Source organism: Meleagris gallopavo, chromosome 1, assembly GCF_000146605.3.
Source record: "Meleagris gallopavo isolate NT-WF06-2002-E0010 breed Aviagen turkey brand Nicholas breeding stock chromosome 1, Turkey_5.1, whole genome shotgun sequence".
NCBI lineage: Eukaryota > Metazoa > Chordata > Aves > Galliformes > Phasianidae > Meleagris > Meleagris gallopavo.
In genome coordinates, this window is record NC_015011.2 from 180,991,437 (window position 1) to 181,012,061 (window position 20,625).

At 47.5% G+C, this 20,625-nt stretch overlaps 1 long non-coding RNA gene across 1 annotated transcript; it reads right to left on the minus strand.

Moving 5' to 3' along the window:
* Positions 1–87: 87 nt before the first annotated feature.
* On the minus strand, positions 88–13,848 carry LOC116216207. Its single transcript, XR_004158656.1, has 4 exons — positions 13,724–13,848; positions 7,588–7,723; positions 6,368–6,418; positions 88–3,073 (listed from the first exon to the last, which is right to left on the minus strand). It is a non-coding gene; the product is annotated as an uncharacterized LOC116216207 (long non-coding RNA).
* Between the last annotated feature and the right edge of the window lie 6,777 nt (positions 13,849–20,625).

Here is a 20,625-nt window from a genome sequence, read left to right on the forward strand (position 1 = left end):
GCGGCACCAGCGGAGGGGCGGGGCCATGAGGAGGGGCGGAGCTAATTGAGGAAGAGTGGGCGTGGGCTAGAGGTTGTGGGCGTGGTATGGGCGTGGGGGCGGGGTTTATACGTAAGGCGGGGCCTGGTGCTCGCGGGACCTGAATTCCATCCTAGAGAGCACGCAGGGGATAGAAGCAGCGTCGCCTCCCTCTTGCACTTCTACAGTCATGGAATCGTTTTGGCTGTAAGGGACCCTAAAAGGCCGTCTAGTGCAACTCTCCACCAGCGAATGAGGACACCTACAGCTAGTCCCAAATTAAAGCTTTTAAATGCTTAAATTCTCTGCAAAATCTAGGGAAACTTTGACAATAGATGGTCAGATACCTTGGTTCACCAAAACAACATGCCTTCAGTATTTCAGGTTGCACAGCATCCTCTCCTATCCACCCTGGAGAGGAACTGAGGTTTTTTTATTTGCACACACAGGTGAACCATTAAAATTGGAAAAGGCTCCAGGATCGGCTGGTCTGCCTGGCTGTAAGCAGAGGTGAATGAATGTATCAAGAAACAGGATTAACTGCTGCCTTGTCTCTCAGTTACATGGCAAGGACATCATGAGCCACACTGTCACATTCCCAATGAAAACAGCCTGTTTTTTTTTTTCTTCCTAGTTAAAGGTGTCTTCGCACTTTTTCCCCACATCCCTCATTTTCTGGAACGGCTTTCCAAGTGATTTTCACAGCCTTTTTTTCCTGTTTCATTCCACTTCGATCTATAAAATGCACAGCCATAGAGGGCAGCAGGCTGGAGAGAGACTTTTGTGATCCCTCTGCAGTTGGGTACATCTGAATGCCACCAGGAAGGTTTTGGCCACCTGCATTGTGCCCACCCAGCAGCACCTGGCCAACACCGCTCTACCTTCCCCGTGCTTCAGCTCCACTCTTGGTACAGAGCTTCCCCAGCATGTTCGGAGGCATGGGGAAGGAAGGATCCTTCAGCATCTGGGCACTGCTGCTGCCACCAGGACCGGCTGTCCTGAACTGCAGGCACACCCGAGTATGGATGCTCGTTACATTTGCACCCACCCATGCGTGTAATCACTCAGATTCCTAACGCAACAAGCCAGCAAATAATTGTCCCAGGGCGCCTGGCCCTGTGGCAACCCCAAATGCCTGCAAGCAGTTTCCCTCGATCTGCTGTCCCCTCTGATAGGAGCTTCATAGGCAGTGCTGTGTTTGAAGGAATCTCTCTGCACATCTGCTTTTCCAGCTCTGCCAAAGAGCTTTCATTTCCCCCAAAACCTGACCTGCTCGGTCACCGGCTGCTCAGCAGAGCACTGGCTCCTGGATTCGCTCCAGTGCGAGATAAGGTCAGTGCAGCAAAGAAAAAGAAACAGCTGGATGACTACTGAGCAGTGGGAACAAACAGCGCAGGGACCGGGGCTTTTTTTTTTTTCCCTTCCTTTTCTATTTGTCCAATGGGATTCATTCCCTGTGTGTCCATTCCCCTAGCACACCGTATCACCGACGCAGCGTTTCCTGCAGCCTGGGGTTGCCCTGCTTTTTCAATCCGACTTTTTTTCTGCCATTCAGCAAGCTCATCCAGAATGGCTGCAGAACCATCTCTGATGGGGAAGGAAGGAGGTGGAAAAGTGGTAGGGGATGAGGGAATGGAAGAAGGGAAGGAAGGAGGGAAAGGAGAAAGCAAGGGGGAAAGGCAGAGGAGCCATCTGCACATGTTCCTCTATGGGGAGAGTTTCTCCCTCCCTGACCTCACTTTCTCCAAGGCCAGAAGTTCCTCCTCAGGGTCTGCCAAGGAGACAATGAAGTGCTCCTCTGTTGGACCACGCAGAGTGTGAAATGTTCTGGTTTCATCATTTGAAGAACAAAAGGAACACAGCAGTCGCAGGCTGACTCATATCTGCTGAAATCCAGCAGCCAAGCAGTGGGAGAGCAGAGAGAAGAGGAATGGAAAGAAGAGGATGCGAGGGCTGCTTGTGGCTTTTTCCCATTAATTGCTGTAGACACAAATACCACTTTGCATTATCCCAAAATTTAAGAGCCCTCGGTGTCCTCTCTCTGACACGGCCACTAAGCAGACAACTGCAAAGAACATATAAGGAAAAGTACAAACACAAATGATGTTTTCTCTAGTACATGAGCCCATTTTCCAGCAGTTCCTGCACTGCAGGAACTTCCTGAGCTGCATCACTGGATCTGAGGCCCTTCATAGACAATTTTTTCCATGTTGTTTTCTAATCAATGTTTGAGCCCATTCATACTTTTGGCATCCTGGACATCCTGTGGCAATGGGTTGCACAATGTAATTGTATGATGTTTGAAGGCATGCTTCCTTTGGGTTGTTTCAAGCCTTTCCTTATTTATTTCCATTCATAACTCCAGTACTTCTACCATATCCTCCTTCAAGTGTTTCTTCCCCACTCCATGAAGGCACAGGCTGCCCAGGGAGGTGGTGCAGTCATCATCCCTGGAGGTGTTCAAGAATTGCGGAGATGTGGCCTGAGAGCTGTGGTTAGTGGGCATGGTGGGGATGGGTTGGGGTTGGACTAAGTGAACTTAGTGGTCTTTTCCAACCATAATGATTCCATGATTCTAAGTTGTAGTTTACCCAGTGTCTCCTTTCATGGAAGCTGCGCTGTCCCTTGGTCACCACTGGCTCCCTTGTTTGTTTAGGACTGAAGAATCATAGAATGGATTGAGTTGGAAGGGACCTTCAAAGGCCATCATGTTCCAAATCTCTCTATACCACCTACCAGCTCAGGCTGCCCAGGGCCATCCAACCTGGCCTTGGGCACCTCCAGGGATAGGGCAGAACAGCTCTGTGGACAGCTGTGCCAGGGCCACACTGCCCTCATGGGCAATAATTTCTTCCTTATACCTTGTCTAAATCTCCACTCTATCAGTATAAAGCTGTTACCCCTTATCTGATCACTACATGCCCTCCGTGAGTTTTCTCCAGGAAGCCCAGAAATACACTCACTGCTCGAGGTATGGGTGAGCCATGCCCTGGTCAAACAGCAGCAACACTTGAAGGGGTTTCCAAAAGTTGGGCACAGTAAGCAGAGCTCCAGCCTTTAAGAGGCAAAAAAAAAAAAAACATTAGGAAGGGATTTTCCAGCCATTGTTAATTCCATTCTTGGAAACACTGAAACAATCAAAGCCTTTGCAAATGTGCAGAAAAAGAGGATATGGGTAACAGCCAGCGCAGATTCAGCAAGAACAGAGCTGGTCAGACTAAATCAATCTTCTGTGATGAGGTGATAAATCTTGTAGATGAAGGGTGAACTGCAGATGTCCTATACGTTGGCATACATGTAAGGCTTTTTATATTGTGTCATGTGGTATTACAAGCAAGTGGGAGAGAGAGGGAGAAGAAAGTGAGTACGTAGCTGCATGGCTGCTCAAAACCCTTCTCAGAGCTGAGTTACTAATGCCACATGGTTGCACAAAAACCTCTCCTAAATCTGGTGCTGCTCAGCATTTCCAGGAATGACTCAGAGCCCAAGCAGAGCTTTTTATGTTTGCAGTGGACACCAGGCTGGGATGAACTGCCAGCATGCTGGACACAGCGCTGGAGCTTGAGGCAGGCTTGCCAAGGAAGAAAAAAAATGGGAGTTGGTGATCTGCGGTTAAGAATGCATACAAAGGTGCCAACTGAAGCAGCAGCTCTGTGTCACCTCAGATCCTATGCACGAGCCAGGATTGTGCTCCTGAGAGAAGGGCAGACCTTGCAGAGAGGGGATGGTACTGCAGCCCTCTGCCCTCTAATGGCAGCTGGAGGGCTTATCTAATTTGGGATAGATGAAGAGCATGGAGAAACATGAAAGAGGAGGGAAAAGCACTGCAAGGCTGGAAAAGACATCCTGTGAGACAAGGGATTGGGGTTATTTAATCCAGCAGACAGCTGTGTTAAAGTCAGAACTTTCAAGTACAAAAGACACAGTGAAACATGAAGAGAAAGTGAACAAACCTTTTACGCCTGCTTTTGGCAGCACAATGCGTAACTGGCTGAAATTACAGATTTAATTAGATACCAAGAAAACCTTTCCAGCCCATGGAGCAGTGCGACTCTGGAGCTGATTCTGTGTGAAAGCCACTGGGACTCCTGAACACGGGCTGGTTCACCAAGCAAGGTGGTGGATTTGTCTGTGAGACTTGCCTTCAGGCAGCAAGGATCCTCAGCAGTTTTCAGAGTAATGAAGCTGTGTTACGATACTACGGTTTTGTCTTAGGGTGTTACTATTAGTAAAGCACCAGAACAGGTTGCCGGGAAAGGAGGTGGATGCCTCATCCCTGAGACACCCAAGGTCAGGCTGGACGGGGCTCTGAGCACCTGATCCAGCTGTGGGTGTCCCTGTTCACTGCACGGGGTTGGACTAAATGATCTTTAAAAGTCCCACCCAACTCAAACGATTCTATGATTCTCATAGCCTAGATGGCCTATTTGACCAGAGAAGAGCACCAAGATGGTGTTCTCAGGCTTACAGAATCCCTTCAGCACAGCACAGGGTACATCTGAGCTGCAGCCAAGATGGTCTTCACCCCTCTGACATGTGTTGGTTCTCACCACCTCTCGCCTGGCACTGGCACCATGCAGCTGTGCATGACTAAGGTCAGGAGCAGATCCAGCTGCAAGTCCACCCACTAAGAAGGAGACAAGGAGAGGTTCAGTTTTCCATTACTCATTTTGCTATCTCACATGCTTTGTCTACCTCAGATGGAGTCTTGTGCTGCATTTGGAAGGCAGAGTGGAAATGTAAGGTGATGCGAGCACTGGTTTCACTAATCTTTTCCAGGCTGAGGGATGTCTGTGCAGATGGAAGTGGTGTCCAAGGAGCTTTTGGGGGTGGGGCTGTGTGGAGGCCATGGGAGATGTCACCAGCACAGCCAACTACCCACACTGGCTGGCTCAGACTATTCCCCCATTAGCACAAGGAAGATGCCAGGACCCAGGTTGTCCCATGTTCCATCCCTCATCCCTACCTCATCCAGAGTCCTGCTCCTTGCCTAAGTGTCACCAAGAAGCCAGAAATAAACCTTGTTTTGCACATCTAGAACATGTGCTACTCAACTAAAACCAACCAAATGTTGTTGTCTTTGTCACTGCGTTTGCCAAAACCTGGAAGAAATGGGCACATGTCCCTGAAAGAAAGTACTAGCCAAGGAGAGATGATGAGCTGCAGAAGATCAAGAAGAAAAAGAGCGGTGGAAGCTGTGTCACAGAAGATGTGTTTTAAAGTAACTTCATTTGTTTTAAATCAGCTGAGCAGTGAATGAGGCAGCCAAGGGGAGACTGCTGGCTTTATTCCCATCCCCTGTTAGACACTCATGTGGCCAAGTGCATTAAAGTAGTCTCTATCCTGACACCAAGTGGAGAAGGCTCACAAGAACTTCTTTAAAATGCAATTGTATGTATAAAGCTGCCAGTGAGGACTGCTGCTGACCCAGTCACCCCTTCTAGAGCCAGCAAGGCATCATGCAGTTCATGGGCATTCTGGTATTTTTCAAGATTCTGGCTCTTAGCAGCAGTGATTTCCGTCAATGCACATGACAACAATCACCATTCTGGACTCCTGGACTTTTACCTTCCTATCTCATGTGCCTCATGCAGTGAGCAGCCCAGCACATGCACACTGAGCTTCCTTACTGGAGCCAAGATGGATTTCAAGAGCAGAGGGGAAACCATCTCCTGTGAACTGAAGAGAAGGGAATCCTTCCCAGGGGAGGAGTGCTGGTGCTCTGCCAGTAGTGATGGGCACCATGCTGGGCAGTCCCACAGCTGTCACAGATCTGATCCCAGCATCTTCCCAGCTGTCCTCACCTGAGAATTTCCGTGTGCTACATCCATAACTTTCCTGCATGGTCTCAGGAGAAACTGGTGCCTTGATGTCCCCCTGTCCACCTCACAGCTCATCTCCTTGCCTCACCTCTAATTCATTCAGAGATACCTACTGATGTTAGGCTTGCTTTCCACACCTCTACTTCTGGCTCTCAGGGTTAAAAAAAAACCTTCACTCTGTTGCAAGGTGTCAGAGAGTTACAAATTGCCAGCCAGAGCTTGGGTTTTCAGCCCAGATCTCGGAAGTGCCCCCAAGCACTGCACTGGGCAAATGGCAACTCCTCTACCGGGAAGAAATTCTGCACACATTTCATACAGAAAGATGCTGAGCACCTCTAACACTGAGCAGTCCTTCCCTCTGATGGATGGCGTTCAAAAGCAACATGGAAAAATGAGCTGGTAATGATGCATTTCAGCAGTGGAAAGCATTTGGCATCTGCCCTGAGTTTCAACTGAGTCATCTCCTAATTGCGCTACTGAGCACAGAAGAAAAAAGAGAGATGAAAAAATATTGCATGTGGACTTACCCAGCTGATCCTGAGCAAACAGGGCTGGTGCACCTTCGGAAAGCTCATTGTCTGAGGGGAGAAGAAGAAATGCTTGGAAAAGTCAGCTCAGGAGGTAGGTGCAGGTGCCAGGAGAAGAAACTTGCTTTAGGCTCACCCTGTGAGTGCCTTTGCCCTGTCATTGCAAGTTGCTGAGACCCAACAGGATCCAGCCCTAAGCAGCTGGCTCAGACCCCCAGGATCCCCTCCATCACCCTACGGCCCTGTGGCACTGCAGGCAGGGGCTGTGAGCTGCTTGGGTTGCACACCTAGTACAGGCAGGGCTGGGAGATGGCTCTTCTGGAGATGGTGGGGATTTCTTTATTTTCCAGAATTGCATTCAATACCCAAATGCTGCTAAATTCCAGAAACTCAGTGCAATTTTCCAAAATAATAACATTTACAGAGGAGTGCTTAGCTGGGAGATTGCACCCAGGGCTGCTGCGCTCATAATGGATGCATTTCTTTGTCTAACTCAGCTGTGATGCAAAAGGAGGTGATGCTGGGGCTGGCCCAGGGGACCCCAAGCCTCTGGCAATGGGACGTGGAGAAACACACATGGCTTCTGCCCAACGTTTGAATGAGGATTGGAAAGCAAATATCAGCTGCTGTCTGGAAATAAGGCAGAAAAGAACTGATGCAGAAGGTCAGTCTGTTGGCTATTTCCCATTGCCCCAAGAACATTTGGGGAAATTTTTAGAGAGCTTCTGGTGTCGTGGTGTGAAAGCTTAGGTTGGCCAGCAGCCCTTGTTCCTGCTGTCACTGCTAAGCTGGTGTGTCACTGACAGTCTGTCCTGAGCAGTCCCACACAAATCTTGGTGATTGAAGAGAGAAGGGGATATTTTACCAGCTCTCCTCCTGGCTCCTCCCTGCCCACAGTCGTGCACAGTTAGGGGGTGGTGACACCTAGCACAAGTGGCGTATCAGCTCCCCAAAGTGTAAATTCTAATTTTCTTTTTTTTTTTAATTTTTAGCAGATCATTTCAAAGAATAAAGACAAGCAGCGGATTGAACCCCTGCATCAATCTGCCAGCCTCTGCAATTTGGATCAGACCTTTCCCACCTTTACACTGAGCATTCTCAAGCTGGTAGTAGCCTCATGTAGTCCCTAGGACCACCTCAAGCACAGGGAAGGGCAGCAGAACATATGAAGGCTCCAAGCATCACCACTGGACAGATTAAGATCCACAGTGATGTCCTACCTCCTTTCACACCGACAAAGGGATGGATCCCGCCATGAGACAACCAGTTGGCTTCATCCAGCTCCCAGTTTTCACCAAGGTCCATCTCTGATCAGCAGCATCAAAGCTCTGCTTGCGATGCCTCCTGCAACTCTCTCTGGGGAATAACCAAAAAAAAATGCACTAAATGTCTATCCTATTTCATACCACTTCCTGCTTTTCTCAGCAGAGGAAAATGTCTTGTCAATATTTCAGGAAGAAAGGAAAACAAAAAAATCTCACAACTCAAGAGGGAGTGTTGGAGCAAGGAGTATCTGCTTCTGTCAAGCCATAACCTATCACAATGACAAGCACGTTGACTGCGTCAAAAGGCTACTGATCCCTTGACCTTCTCCAATTCCTGCTAATACTGAGAAATTCCTAATCCCTTGCAACATTTATAGAAATAGAAATTTATTTTTCAGGAGGATGGTGTACTGTGAGGGCATCAGTCATGGCAAGGAGTCATAGCACGGGGCTATAGTGGCTCTTATTTTCCCTCCCTGGCCTCTTGAACCTGTGCACCCCTGATGGGGAAGGTACACGGGGGCCATTTCATTCATCCACCTTTCCCTAAAGCGAGGTTATACAGATCTGGAAGGGAATCATACAGAACCACACAAAATTGCAGGGGTTGGAAGAGACCATAGGGAATCATCAACTCCTATCTCCTTGCTAAAGCAGGAACCCAACATGGTAACCCAGTGGAGCCCTTCCAGAAGCAACAACCACTGATTTATTGAGGAATCACACAACAGAAGGGATTTCATTACTATTTGTAAATATCTTAAGTGCAAGAGTCAAGTTGATGAGGGCGGACTCTTTTTGGTGGACAACAATAGAACAAAAGAGAAATGGGCAGAAACTAGAACACAGGAAGTTCCATACAAACATAGGGAAAAACTTCTTTACTGTGAGTGACAGAGCACTGGAACAGGCTGCCCAGAGAGGCTCTGGAATGTCCTTCACTGGACATATTCAAGACCTGTCTGAATGCCTACCTGTGCAACCTACTATAGAGAACTTTTTTTAGCAGAGAGTTGGACTCAATGATCTCCAGAGGTCCCTTCCAAACCCAATGATTCTGTGATTCTGTGAATTGTGTTGGGATGCAAAAATAAGTCACTATTGAGCTTTTTTTCCATCTTCAGGAAGGTGAAGAAGAGATGACCACAGAGACTTTCCTTAATGTTGTCCAAGGTAAACCCAGACCCCAAACAGGGGTTGATGGGGCATCAACAGCTTCTTTGGACATCCTGTTCAGGTGCTTTATCACCCTCAGTGAGACCTCTCCAGGATAAACAAGCCCAGCTCCCTCAGCCATTCTTCATAAAAGAGATGCTCCCACTTTCTTATCACCTTTGCGACTTTCTTCTGGACTCACTCTTACAGCTCCACATCCTTTCTGTAGTGACAACCCCAGACTTGGACACAGATAGGGCCTCACGAGTGCAGAGCAGAGGGAGGACAACCACCTCCCTTGCCCTGCTGGTCACGCATTGATACAGCCCAGGACATGGCTTAATACAGCTGATAAAGAGATGGATGGGCTCTCTCCTCATGGCCAAGATTTCCCCCCAAATCTCCTGTGCATGGGTAACTCCCAGCCACATCACAGGGCTTTTTGTTAAGGCTGTAGCCCCAGGTAGACTCGATGCCCCAGTGAGGCAGGTGGGTTCCATTGGGGTGAATCATGGCCGTGCTGGTGCTGCCCTGGTTGGACAGACGTGTGAGAGGTCACTTTTCCAGGCCTCTTGCTTAACTAGCACCTTCATTAAGCAGAATTAAATCCTTGTGCGTATGTGTTTGCTGAACAGCACCTAGAACAGGTCTCTGCTGCATGCGGTGTGACTGGGTTTTTTGATGTTGCAATTTCACCTGAAGCACAATTACAAGGTGCAGAAACTCTCAACGAGTTGAATACACAATTAGTTTTAGCTGAAAGAGAAGAGAAAGCATCCTGAGAGAATCAGCAAGGCTCCATTTTGACATTTTAAAAATGAAACATATTTTGTTGTTCTTTCAAATGACGTTTTCCACCTGAGAGTGACCCAGTTTACTTTTTCTTTTCTTTTTTTCTTTTCTTTTTTTTTTTTTTAGATAGGAAAAACACTAAATAATCCCAACCAGAATGCCTCATGCAATGCCTATGAAAAGAAATAAGAAAATCCAGGAGAAGAAAGGAAACATTCTCCTTTAGGGGGTGACCCAAAACAAAAAATATTTTCTATTTTTCAGTTCAGCCACTGAAATGGAAAACCTATTATTTGCACAGCTCCACTACTGGAAGGCATCCCATAAAGGCGTACTGTTGGCAATGTATTCCTTCCACCTGCCAAGGGAGAGGTTGGTCTGCAAGTTCAGTAAAAGTATGAGAGGGAAAGAGCGGAAGGGAAATTTACCAACACAATGAGGAGATTAAATGTCTTTTCCATATTCACTCATTGCTCTAACAGAAGATAGAAGCCACCTTACAGCCTCAGCCCTTTGCCTGCTGTCCCTCTCTGCTCAGTCATATAGACATGAAACCATGCAGGCACAAGCCCTGACCTCCCATCAAACAGAAAATTATTTGCAAATGTATAATTTCTAACTTAACTGATGCAGAAAGTCCATACTGTACAGGAGAAAGAAAAATACTTCGGCATGGGAGGAGGCATGGACCACAGAATCATAAAATCACAGAATCACCAAGGTTGGAAAGACCTCTAAGATCACCCGGTCCAGCCATCCACCTACCACCAGTATTTCCCTCTAAACCGTGTCCCTCAGTACAATGTCTAAGCGTTTCTTGAACACCTCCAGGGATGGTGACTCCACTACCTCCCTTGCAGCCTGTGCCAGTGCCTCACCACTCTCTCAGAGAAATATTTCCTAATGTCCATCCTGAATTTCCCCTGGTGCAACTTGAGGCCATTCCCTCTAGCCCAATTGCTGGTTACATGGGACCAGAGCCCACCAGCCACAAGGAGCATATGTGCAGAGGCCTTCTTAAAATGTAAATGTAAGAGGCATCACCACTCAGCCTAGTGCTTGGCAGGGCTGTGAATGATGCTCTGGCTCCTCAAAGAGCTCAAGCTTGTTACAGTCAATAGCCAGCACCTATTGCCTCCATCTTTTAAGAAGATAAAAAAACAAATGTCGTATTTCCAGAGTGCTTTCACACGGATCCTGTGCTCAGACTCCATTTAGAGCAGGGGAGCTTGTTTTACGCACCCACAGCTTGCCACCAGCCCGCCAAAACCACAAGACAAGCAAAGACATGACATTCCTGCCGAGATACATGATATCTTGATACAATATAAAAAAAAATAGTGGAAGGAGGGGTAAGTTAAGACCCCATTCACTTCACAGCCTTCATTATACTTCAGCTGACACCCACACAGATCATGAACCACAGTTGCTTTTTTGATTGACCTATAAAGCTCTTCGCAACTGCAGAATAAAATAGTGTCGTGCTGAATGACCATTTCAGCAATACTTTACAGCCCCTCTGATCTGTAGGAAGCTGGGAGGGGGCAAGCCTCATTCAGGCTCCTCATTGGGAATATTTCCAGTTTAAAACAATCTGCCGCACAGCATCTATGGGCACCCAGCAGCTGCATTGGGAATTACTTCTTTAGTACCATGAACTGCAGAATGCACATTACCAGAGCAGGAGGAAAATAAAAGTTAATGACTTGAGACTAACCCAGATAGACGAGAGATTGTAGAATCAAACTCTCTATGCTCTAGTACACAGGGCTTGATCTGGGGGACAAGAAGAAGCTGGCAGCTCTCACCCAAGCACTGCCCTCAAAAGCTGCTCCATCTTCATGGCTCACCAAAATGGGTAACTGCTGACCCCACATGAGATGTTGCATGAAGGATCTCCCATTTCTCCGAGTTTCTGTATCTCCTTGCTTACAGTTCAGCCCCAGAGCTGCTGAAAAAGCTCTATAGCTCTGTAGCTATCCACTCGATGGGAAAGACAGAACAGTGGCATTTTACAGAAGCCACAGTCTGCGGGTGGCTTGCATGGTCAAGCTGAACATTTCTGGTCCTTCTTTCTTGCACAAGGAATGAAGGAGGGCACAGTTCCATGAGAAGCTTGTGCCACCTCAGTGCATGGTTAGGGTTGGTGATCACCGTACATACGTTGTAGGTCTGAGCCCCCAGAGAGCTGCATACAAGGACTTGTAGTTTAGTGATATGTTTATTTATATTAAGAATCTTTTGTTTTAGTTTCAGAAGACCTCACGTGAGAAACATTCAGAGCAGGGTTCCACCTAGGGCAGTGATGCAGTGTGGGACACCTTGACCGAGGTACAGCACCAAGCCAAGCTGGTACTGCCTTATGAGATCATTTTGGAGGATGATAGAATCACAGAAAGATTGGAAGAGACATCTGGGTCCATCTGGTCCAAGCTCTGTTCAAACAGGGACACCCAGAGCAGGGTGCCCAGGGCCATGTCTAGGCAGGCTTTGGAAATCTTTAAGGAGACCCCACAGCCTCTGGGCAGCCTGTGCCAGTGCTTCATCATCTGCACAGCACAGAAGTGCTTTTGGCAGACAGAGGGAACCTCTTGTGCTCCAGTTTGTGCAAAAAACAGGGTTTGGGGAAGAGCTGCACAACAGCTGAGGTGGGATCTGCAGGGAAGATTAGCTCTGAGGAGAGCAGGGTTGAGTATCAGGCACCATTTTAGAACAGGAGAGGACATGAGGGGGTCTGGAACTAGATGACCTTTCGTTGATCTTCCAAGCCAAGCCATTCGATGATTTTATGAGAGAAATCTCTGTTTCTGTTCATGTTGCAAGCCCCATAGCAGAGGCTGAGCATTTCTAGTCTGTTTTTCAGCAAGAGAGAATATCAACCCTAGCCTGGCAATTTGAGGCACTTGGGATGGACATTGGCCATCTTGCTGTTCTGCTTCACTACCTCTCCCCTGAAGACTCCTTTAATTAGCTCAAAAGGTGACTAATGAGCTGTTTGTTAATGCCATCATTCAAAAAGCTCTATCTGTGGCTGGACTTAGAGTTTTTTTTAAAGAAGCGTGTTTCAGCCAACTGGCAGAGCATAATCACAAGTTAATTACATGATCTCATGGTAGTTATCTTGAGCTAATACATCATTAATCTGATCTTCCAACAGCTACAGGAGAAGCCCGGAGCCAAGAAGCACTTGTAGGCTCCCCAGTGCCTAGGACAGAAGCCTTTTTCATAAAGATTGAGGGTTGACATAGAGCAGATGTGTCAGGACAGGATCCTCTGCAAGTTGTGTCGCTCCCCTCGCCTCAACAAAAACATCCCATCCAGGAGCTGTGAAACAGATCATCTTCTCCAAAGGAAGCCTTTGCCGTAAGAGCTGTCACCTTGTCTCTTACCCAGTCTGGTATCAGAGAAGTTATTTTTCAGGCAGATGGTCTTGAGTTTCCCACACTGGTGGGGGCAGGAGCTAGAAGCTCCTCTACATTCCTTTAGGCATGTCGTAAGGATGAAAAACAAATTAATAACTACATGAGTTCACCAGTGTAGCCCAATCCTAGCTGGGGACACATATCTACATAGGTACTCAGGAACTAGAACAATAGCCTGAACAGCTTTAAGAATATTCTTAATGTCAGCCATGCCCTTAACCCAGGAGCCCCCAGGAACAGCCCCGAGGCACACACTGGGATGCCCAGGGCTGGTTGTGGTACTAAATGCCCTTGCCTGAGGTTTGGGTGGTTTAAGATCTGTAAGGTCCTCCAAGCTTCTGCAGTGAATAAAATTCCTCTTACTTCTCTGTTTTCTTCCAAATACAGCAAATTAAACTGTAACATAGCAATTCAGATGTTAAAGCACTTAAAACAAAGATTGCATTCTGATCTCCCTGTGCTAAACGAAGACTACCAAAGACACCACACCTCATTTTTGCCAGTTATCTTCACAGGTGATTATCTGCCAGGTTATTTTACCCATAATAATCACTTATCTAGTTAAGAGATTATAATTTATCCATGCTGTTCACGTATCTTTTGGGAAGCACTGGACCTCCTTTACGGTTTTTTTTGCATTCCAAGTAGGAAACCTTCCAGCTCCAGCCTCATTTTGTACTCCATCTCTCAAAAAGCAGTTAAATAAAAATGGCAGATCTTACCTCACAAAATGTCTGTGATTTCTCCAGCAACAGAAAGTCTCTGCGTCTCTGTGCTGCAAGAGCAAAGCTTTCTTTCTCAGGGAGATATTTATCCCTCCTTCGGCTCCACAAAAACTATGCAGCCATTGCCTGGACTTGCTTTGGGTTTTGTAGGTAAGTCACGGGAATTCAGCTGCTCTTGTGTGTTCAAAGAGCTTCAAAATACTCTAACCCACCTACCGGCGTTACGGTTCCCGCAGGTATGTGAAGTATGCGTTTGTCTTCCTGAGTCATATAATTGTCTTTGGGAAAGTAAAGCCACGGAAGTGAAATGGAGGGGAAAAACAAGGGCTGGCCACTGGAATTCCTCGAAGGTCAGCAGTGACCCACTAAGATCACTTCCAACAGGTGACGGCAGTGTGGTGGAGACTTCACCAGTGCCTTTGTGCCAAGCATGAATCTAAGGGAGAAGCTGGGCTGTCTGCTTCCATTCTTACTTTCCCTATGCTGGCAGTGCCAGGGTGAAGCAGCGGCACCTCTTGAGCCCAATGCTCAGTGAATTGCACAGGTTACAGTACAGACTCTGGCCAGGGGGAAGGGAAGCAAGACGATTCGTGCATGAATGATGGTGCATGGAGACTGAGTCATCAGTGATATGAAGAAATGGTGTGATGCATCTGTGTCTGGGCTAGTTACATCTTGATAAGGGTGGTGGTGGACTTCCTGCATTTTCTGTTGAGTCAAAAGCACCTAGGGGAAGGTGGCACTAGCAAAGGGATTTGTACTACACTCAACTGCTACCTCAAATGGTCTCGGAAAGGGAATAGATACCATAAGAGAATGGAATACCACTGAGGTGAGCTTGGCAGGAAAGTCCCTTGTGCCAAGCATAAGAGAATGTAGAGTAAACAACTCCTTGATCACACTGCCATCTTGCAGGGAAGAATACGGCCTTACTACAGAGCACACAGCTCCAGCAGACATTCACACATGGCATCATTTCATCAGATTTTTCACTTTTTCCAGTTGTTTCATAATGAAGACTTCTCAGAAGTGAAGCTCCAGATCACTCCAGCTCACACAGGCAAACAGCCAGCTTACTTGGGCATAGCAAGGCCTCGCAGGTGAGGCAATTGGAAACAGATCTCAGCTTTAGCTCCATCTCCCAGAAGACCAACTCCAACCTCCATCATCTTTGGCAGCTTACAGTACTCAGGAGGTGATTTCAAAGTTATGAGCTCAACCATGAGGAACTTCCAGCCACCAGGTTAAACAGAAAACCTCAGACCTGAGAAGGCAGCAGCCAAAGGATGGTCCTAGCAGCCATGCGTAGTGAACGACAAGGAGAAATGTGCTGTGCAGGCTTTGAGCCTTTGTGAGTCAGGAAGATTCCTGGTGCTAAGATGCTCCAAGACTGTCCTCAAGTTCAGGCTCACTGAAACAGTGCCAAAGCTCCCCAGCCATCCCCAGGGTGCTAGTTACCCAGGACATACCCCAAGGATGGAGATGACCCAAGGATGAGGATGCCATGAGGTCTTGACTGTACTGGAAGACACAGGGAAAAACCTTAACACTCAGGGAGAACTGAGCCATCAGACATTCAGTACTTGCAGTAGAGGTTTTGGATTAAGTTTGTTTAAAAGAAAAAAAAAAAAGAAAGAAAAGAAAAGAAATCCTGCATAGCAAATGTAATTACAGAGACACAGTGAGTCATTAGTTCCCCATCAGGTTTACAGCAGGCTGCACCAATCTGCCCTTTGGGCAAATGAAGCAAGCCCTTGCAGTCCAAATCCAGCAATTCCCAGTGGGCAGGGGTGTGGAGCTGACCCTGCGTGGCATCACACCACAGAGCAGGGGTTGCCCACATAGGAGCATCCCTGCTTTACTCCCACCCTGTGCTTGAGATGAGTGTCATCAGCCTGCCCATCCTTTCTCCAGCTGCTTCACCCGAGCCTGGGGGGACTCGGTCAGTTGGGTATGAATTAACCTCACCTTGTGGTCTTGATCTCATGTCTCCAGTTGCTCCTGGTCGTTCACTGCACAGAGGTACTCTCTCTGTATTAATGAGGGAGGTCTTGCTCTCAAAGCTTCTGTCTCTTAATCCTAATTTACTCCCTGGTGAAGCACAAGAGCAGAGTGAAGAAGCTTCTCTGATCCAAAAACTAAAGTGAATCATCCAATGCACTGCAGTGCGGCTCGGGCAGGATTTCTGCTGGCAGATGGGAAATACTAGAGCTTCTGCTGAAGCTGTGCTGTTCTTCAGAAGAATGATTTAAAAATAAAATATTAACAGCACTGTCCTCAGAGGAGGCTGCTTTTGGGGATGACACTGTGCTAAACAAAATCAGACCTCTGCAGGGAAAAAACAAAAAGAGAACCCTCACTGATCTTTTTCACTGGGTTCAGAAAAAAGACAAAAAAGGATTTTTAAAGCAGTGGTGGTAATGGCAACTGTGGGAGGAGTTGTGGCAAAATCAGACCCCAGGGACATGCTCACTGGCCCATATGAAGGATGCTTGTCCTTCCTCCCACCATCCAACTGCATACATGAGTTGTGTGATCCTGCACCTGTTCTGGCTTCCAGCCCATACTCCTTCAATTGAGCTTCACCCAACACCATTGCTCCATGCCCTGATTCCTTCTGGCTCCTCCTGCACAGCCCTGACATCCCCAGTGCCACGTTTCACCATCCTAGGACAAGCTGGTGCTTGCTGCTGCTGTACCTCTCCCCACAGACTCCCGGAGCCCCAGCTCTGGCTGTACAACACACCCTGATGAGCTGCCAAGACTTAGACGGATGGGGCCATGCCTGGGAGGTGCCAGTGCTGCAGGCTGACTCTCGCCCTGCGCATGTTGCAAGCTCTACCTGGAGCAAATGCCTGATGGATACACAAACGGCTGCTGGTTGATGGTCCCACAGTCGTCTCACATGGGTTTAAGGATTTGTCTTGTGTGGGCTGGGATGGTTAAAGAGCAGACCCAGTGGGATCTCAACATGACAGTAAAAGGCAAGTTGGCTTGTGTCCACCACATAGAAGTGAATGTGGAAGTACCATCACAGTGCTGGAATGATGGGAGACAAATCTTCTTGATCCTTTCTCCAAGAGAAATGCATGGAGTACATGGGGCTGACACGAGTACATGATCTGTGGCCCCTCAGAAGAGAGAGGGAAAAGCAGAAACAGAGTTAGCTGTGGTACAGTGACTTCACATCACAGAAACATAGAATCATTATGGTTGGAAAAGACCTCTAAGATCATCTAGTCCAACTGCCCGCCTATCACCAATATTGCCACTAGACACGTCCCTAAGTACCACACCTACACATTTCTTGAACACTTCCAGGGCTGGTGACTACACTACCTTCCTGGGTAGTCTGTTCCCTTTCAGAGCATTGTAGAGAGTGATACAGCCTCCCCTGAGCCTCCTCTTCTCCAGACTGAACAATTTTGTTTCTGTCAGCCACTCCTAATAAGACTTGTACTCCAGATCCCCCACAGCTTTGTTGCCCTTCTCTGGACGCGCTCCAGCGCCTCAATGTCTTTCCTGTGAGGGGCCCAAAACTGAACATAGCAATGAGCTGCAGCCTCACCAGTGCCGAGTACAGGGGGACCATGACCTCCCTGCTCCTGCTGGCTGCACTATTTCTGATACAAGCAGGATGCCATTGGCCTTCTTGGCCATCTGGGCACACTGCTGGCTCATGTTCAGAGAAGCGCTGAGCAAGACTCCAGGACCTTTTCCTCTACGTAGTCTTCCAGACACTCTGCATCAAGCCTGTAGCACTGCCTGAGGTTGTGACCAAAGTGCAGGACCTGGCACTTGGTCTTGTTGAACTTCATCCCATTGGCCTCAGCCCAGTGACCCAGCCTGTCCAGATCCCTCTGTAGGGCCTTCTTACTCTCAGGCAGGTTGACACTTTCCTCCAATGCGGCGTCATATTGATGCTGTGCCAAAGAAATGCAGCCACTTTTGTGGAGCAGCTCTCCTTTCAGCCACAACTTCATTCAGCCTGACCCCATCACCCCGATGCCAACATCCCAGCACAGAAAGACTTGAATGGTGCCACTGCAAGGACCAGAGCAAGTGCCACATCTGGGGTTTTGATGTAGTCTAGCTCAGGGAGCAGAGCTACACAGAGCACAGGCCTTGTTCAGGGAAAGGCTGTCAAATTCACATCATCATACACTCATGTGCAGAGCTCCCTGGTCTGAAGAGAACAAATGGTGCCCAGCTTGGCCCTTGGTGGGAGGAGGAGGACAGAGCTGGAAGCCCTACTACTCCTGCCACCAAGCAAGGGATTGGCCATAAGTCTCAGATGCAGTGTGGTGGGATGAGCCCCTGTCACCAGGCCCCAGCCTCCCTCTTCAGTTCTCAGAAAAAACTGGAGACTGTGGTTTTCGCTCCACATAATAAATAAACCATATATAATAAAACCAAATGCTGAAATTTCTAAAACCTCATAAAAGAGAAATGCTATTTTCCAGCCAGCTTTTCTTGCTGCTTAAGAAAACAAAACTATCTTCACGAGAAACATATCGGCATGGCGATCACATTTGTTCCAGCTAAAACGTGAGCCTTGCCAGCTCCGTTTCTCCTTTCACATCACTGGTTGACTGCTCTTCAGACTTGCACTTTGCAGCAACCAGGGGCTGTTGATTTGTGCATGTTGGTTAAGATCTCAGCAAGGAACCAAAGTGACAGTTATCCATCCCTTGGGGATTCACAGGAGACTCTGCCAAGCACAGTGGTGCTGTTTAAGTGTTTTGAGCTATTGGTGAGGGATGGCCATAAAGAAAATATGCTCAGGTCTATTGTGGAAGAGCAGTGTCTTACAGAATGCGTCCAGGTGTATCGTGGGAACTGGGGAACTGGGTAGTTTAATTGTTCCATGCAGTTATCATAAAATCATAGAATTATACAATAGTTTGAGTTGGAAGGGACCCTTAACAGTTACCTAGTGAACAGAAACACCTACAGCTAGATCAGGTGCTCAGAGCCCCATCCATCTTGAATGTCTCCAGGGACGGGGCATCCACCACTTCTCTGGGCAACACAGCTGGTTATTACTTATGCATATTGCAGATCAAATCATCAGTAATACAACACCCGTGGGTAGCAGCTTCGTGAATGGAAATGGCTCCAGCTGTAGGTCAAAGAGATGGAGAAGTACCCTGGGGTGAGAGTTCTTCTCCAGGTTAATTATGCTGTTTCATTTCTCAAGCAATGATGGATCAGACTCCCATCTACAATAAAGTGAGGATGTGGGGGATAGCTTTATCTTTTTTACTCTTTGCTCTGCAGAAATTAATAATAGCCAGAAAGAACTTGCTTCAGCTCTAACATGTTTCCAATAATATCAGTAATCTAAATAACTTCTCTATGGCTTTACCAAGCTGTTCACTGTAATAGCCAATCCTACCAGCTTTGGTTGCTGTGATCCTCTAGACAGAGGCATCTTGGACACGGATTCTTTTCAGAGATGTTGGTGGGGTTTTTCTGTTTTTGTTGCTGTTAGGTATTTTTTGCTACCACTCATAAATGAAGAACAAACTTTATCCATTAGAGATATTCAGCTTTGTCTGACCCTCCCACAAAGGAAGCAACTGCTCTCAAACCTCTTTCTCTTATTGCTGTGACCCACACACTGGAAGCATGCCTGAGCAGATTGGAAACACCTTCTGGCAATCTCATGACTCTTCTTAAAAAGATGACACAACAGAGGCAGCTCTCCCTTTTCCCTCCTTCCAGTAACCGCTCACTCAAAACTCCCCATCACCACAAGTGGAAGACATCTATTCTCCCTTGGGGACTGTAAATCATATTGGATATACTTCTTCAGCTATCCTAAAAGCCAGAGTTAGGATTTATTTTATTTTATTTTGTGAATAACACAACATTACCTGTGTACCTTGCAGGAGAACTGAAGGCGACAGTATCTATTTCTTTTCTCCTCTTGGTGAACTACCATTCCATTGTAACCATTTGCAGCTTGGGCTGCACGCTGGGATTTCCACTGTTTTCTTCTAGACATGTAAACCTCCACAGTTTTCCCAAGGGCTCAGGACATGGGGAGCCCAGGGCTGCTCCCCATCCATGAAAGAGATGTGTTCACACAGCACTTGCCCACAGCACCTCCTGCAGCACCCACTGCCCACAGCAGGTAGGAATGCTTTGATAAAGCATTTTTTTTTTTCCTCTGGAAAATATTTTTTTCAACCTCTTTTTGGGAATGTACCATTTTCAACAAAACCTCTGCCAGGAAAAGTTTCTCAGGCTGGAATTTTCAGTCAACGTGTGGAGAAGCCACCTGGGACCAGGCAGCAGCCGGCGGTTGGGCTGTGCTGCAGGGACCTCAGATGGCCTGCTTCAAATAAACATCTCCGAGCCAAGCCTGCCACATCATTAACACCACAGTTAAGATCCCGGGCTCCAACTCTTGTTCCAACAAAATTAGTAAATCAAAAAATATAAAGATGAGGCTCGGTCCTCCTGCAAAGTAGGAGGGAAGAAAAGCATAAAAATGAAGAACCACTTCTTCCCAGCCATGGCTCAGGCTGTTTGCTTTCCAGGCAATGGTCTCCACGTGTTTCCCATGATCTCTGTGTGTCCCAAGCTGAGATCCAGTCACCCACAGCATGGCTGCTCCCTGGAAGACATGAGGGGCGACAAGCTAAGCAGGCCACAATGACCTAAGCCCACAGCACTGTGCAGGGCTGAGGCTCACGCTGTGCTAAGCTGGCTCGAGCCTTGTGCCCACCCACGTCCTGTCCTGCCTTCACACATCCCCACACCCCCAGCACTGAAATGCCACATGTGGCTGTGACCGACATTTCCTTCATAGCACAAAGCAACTCCATTCCCACAAGTGGGAAAAAAAAAAAAACAACACAAACCACTTAAACATCTCTGTGCCAAAAATC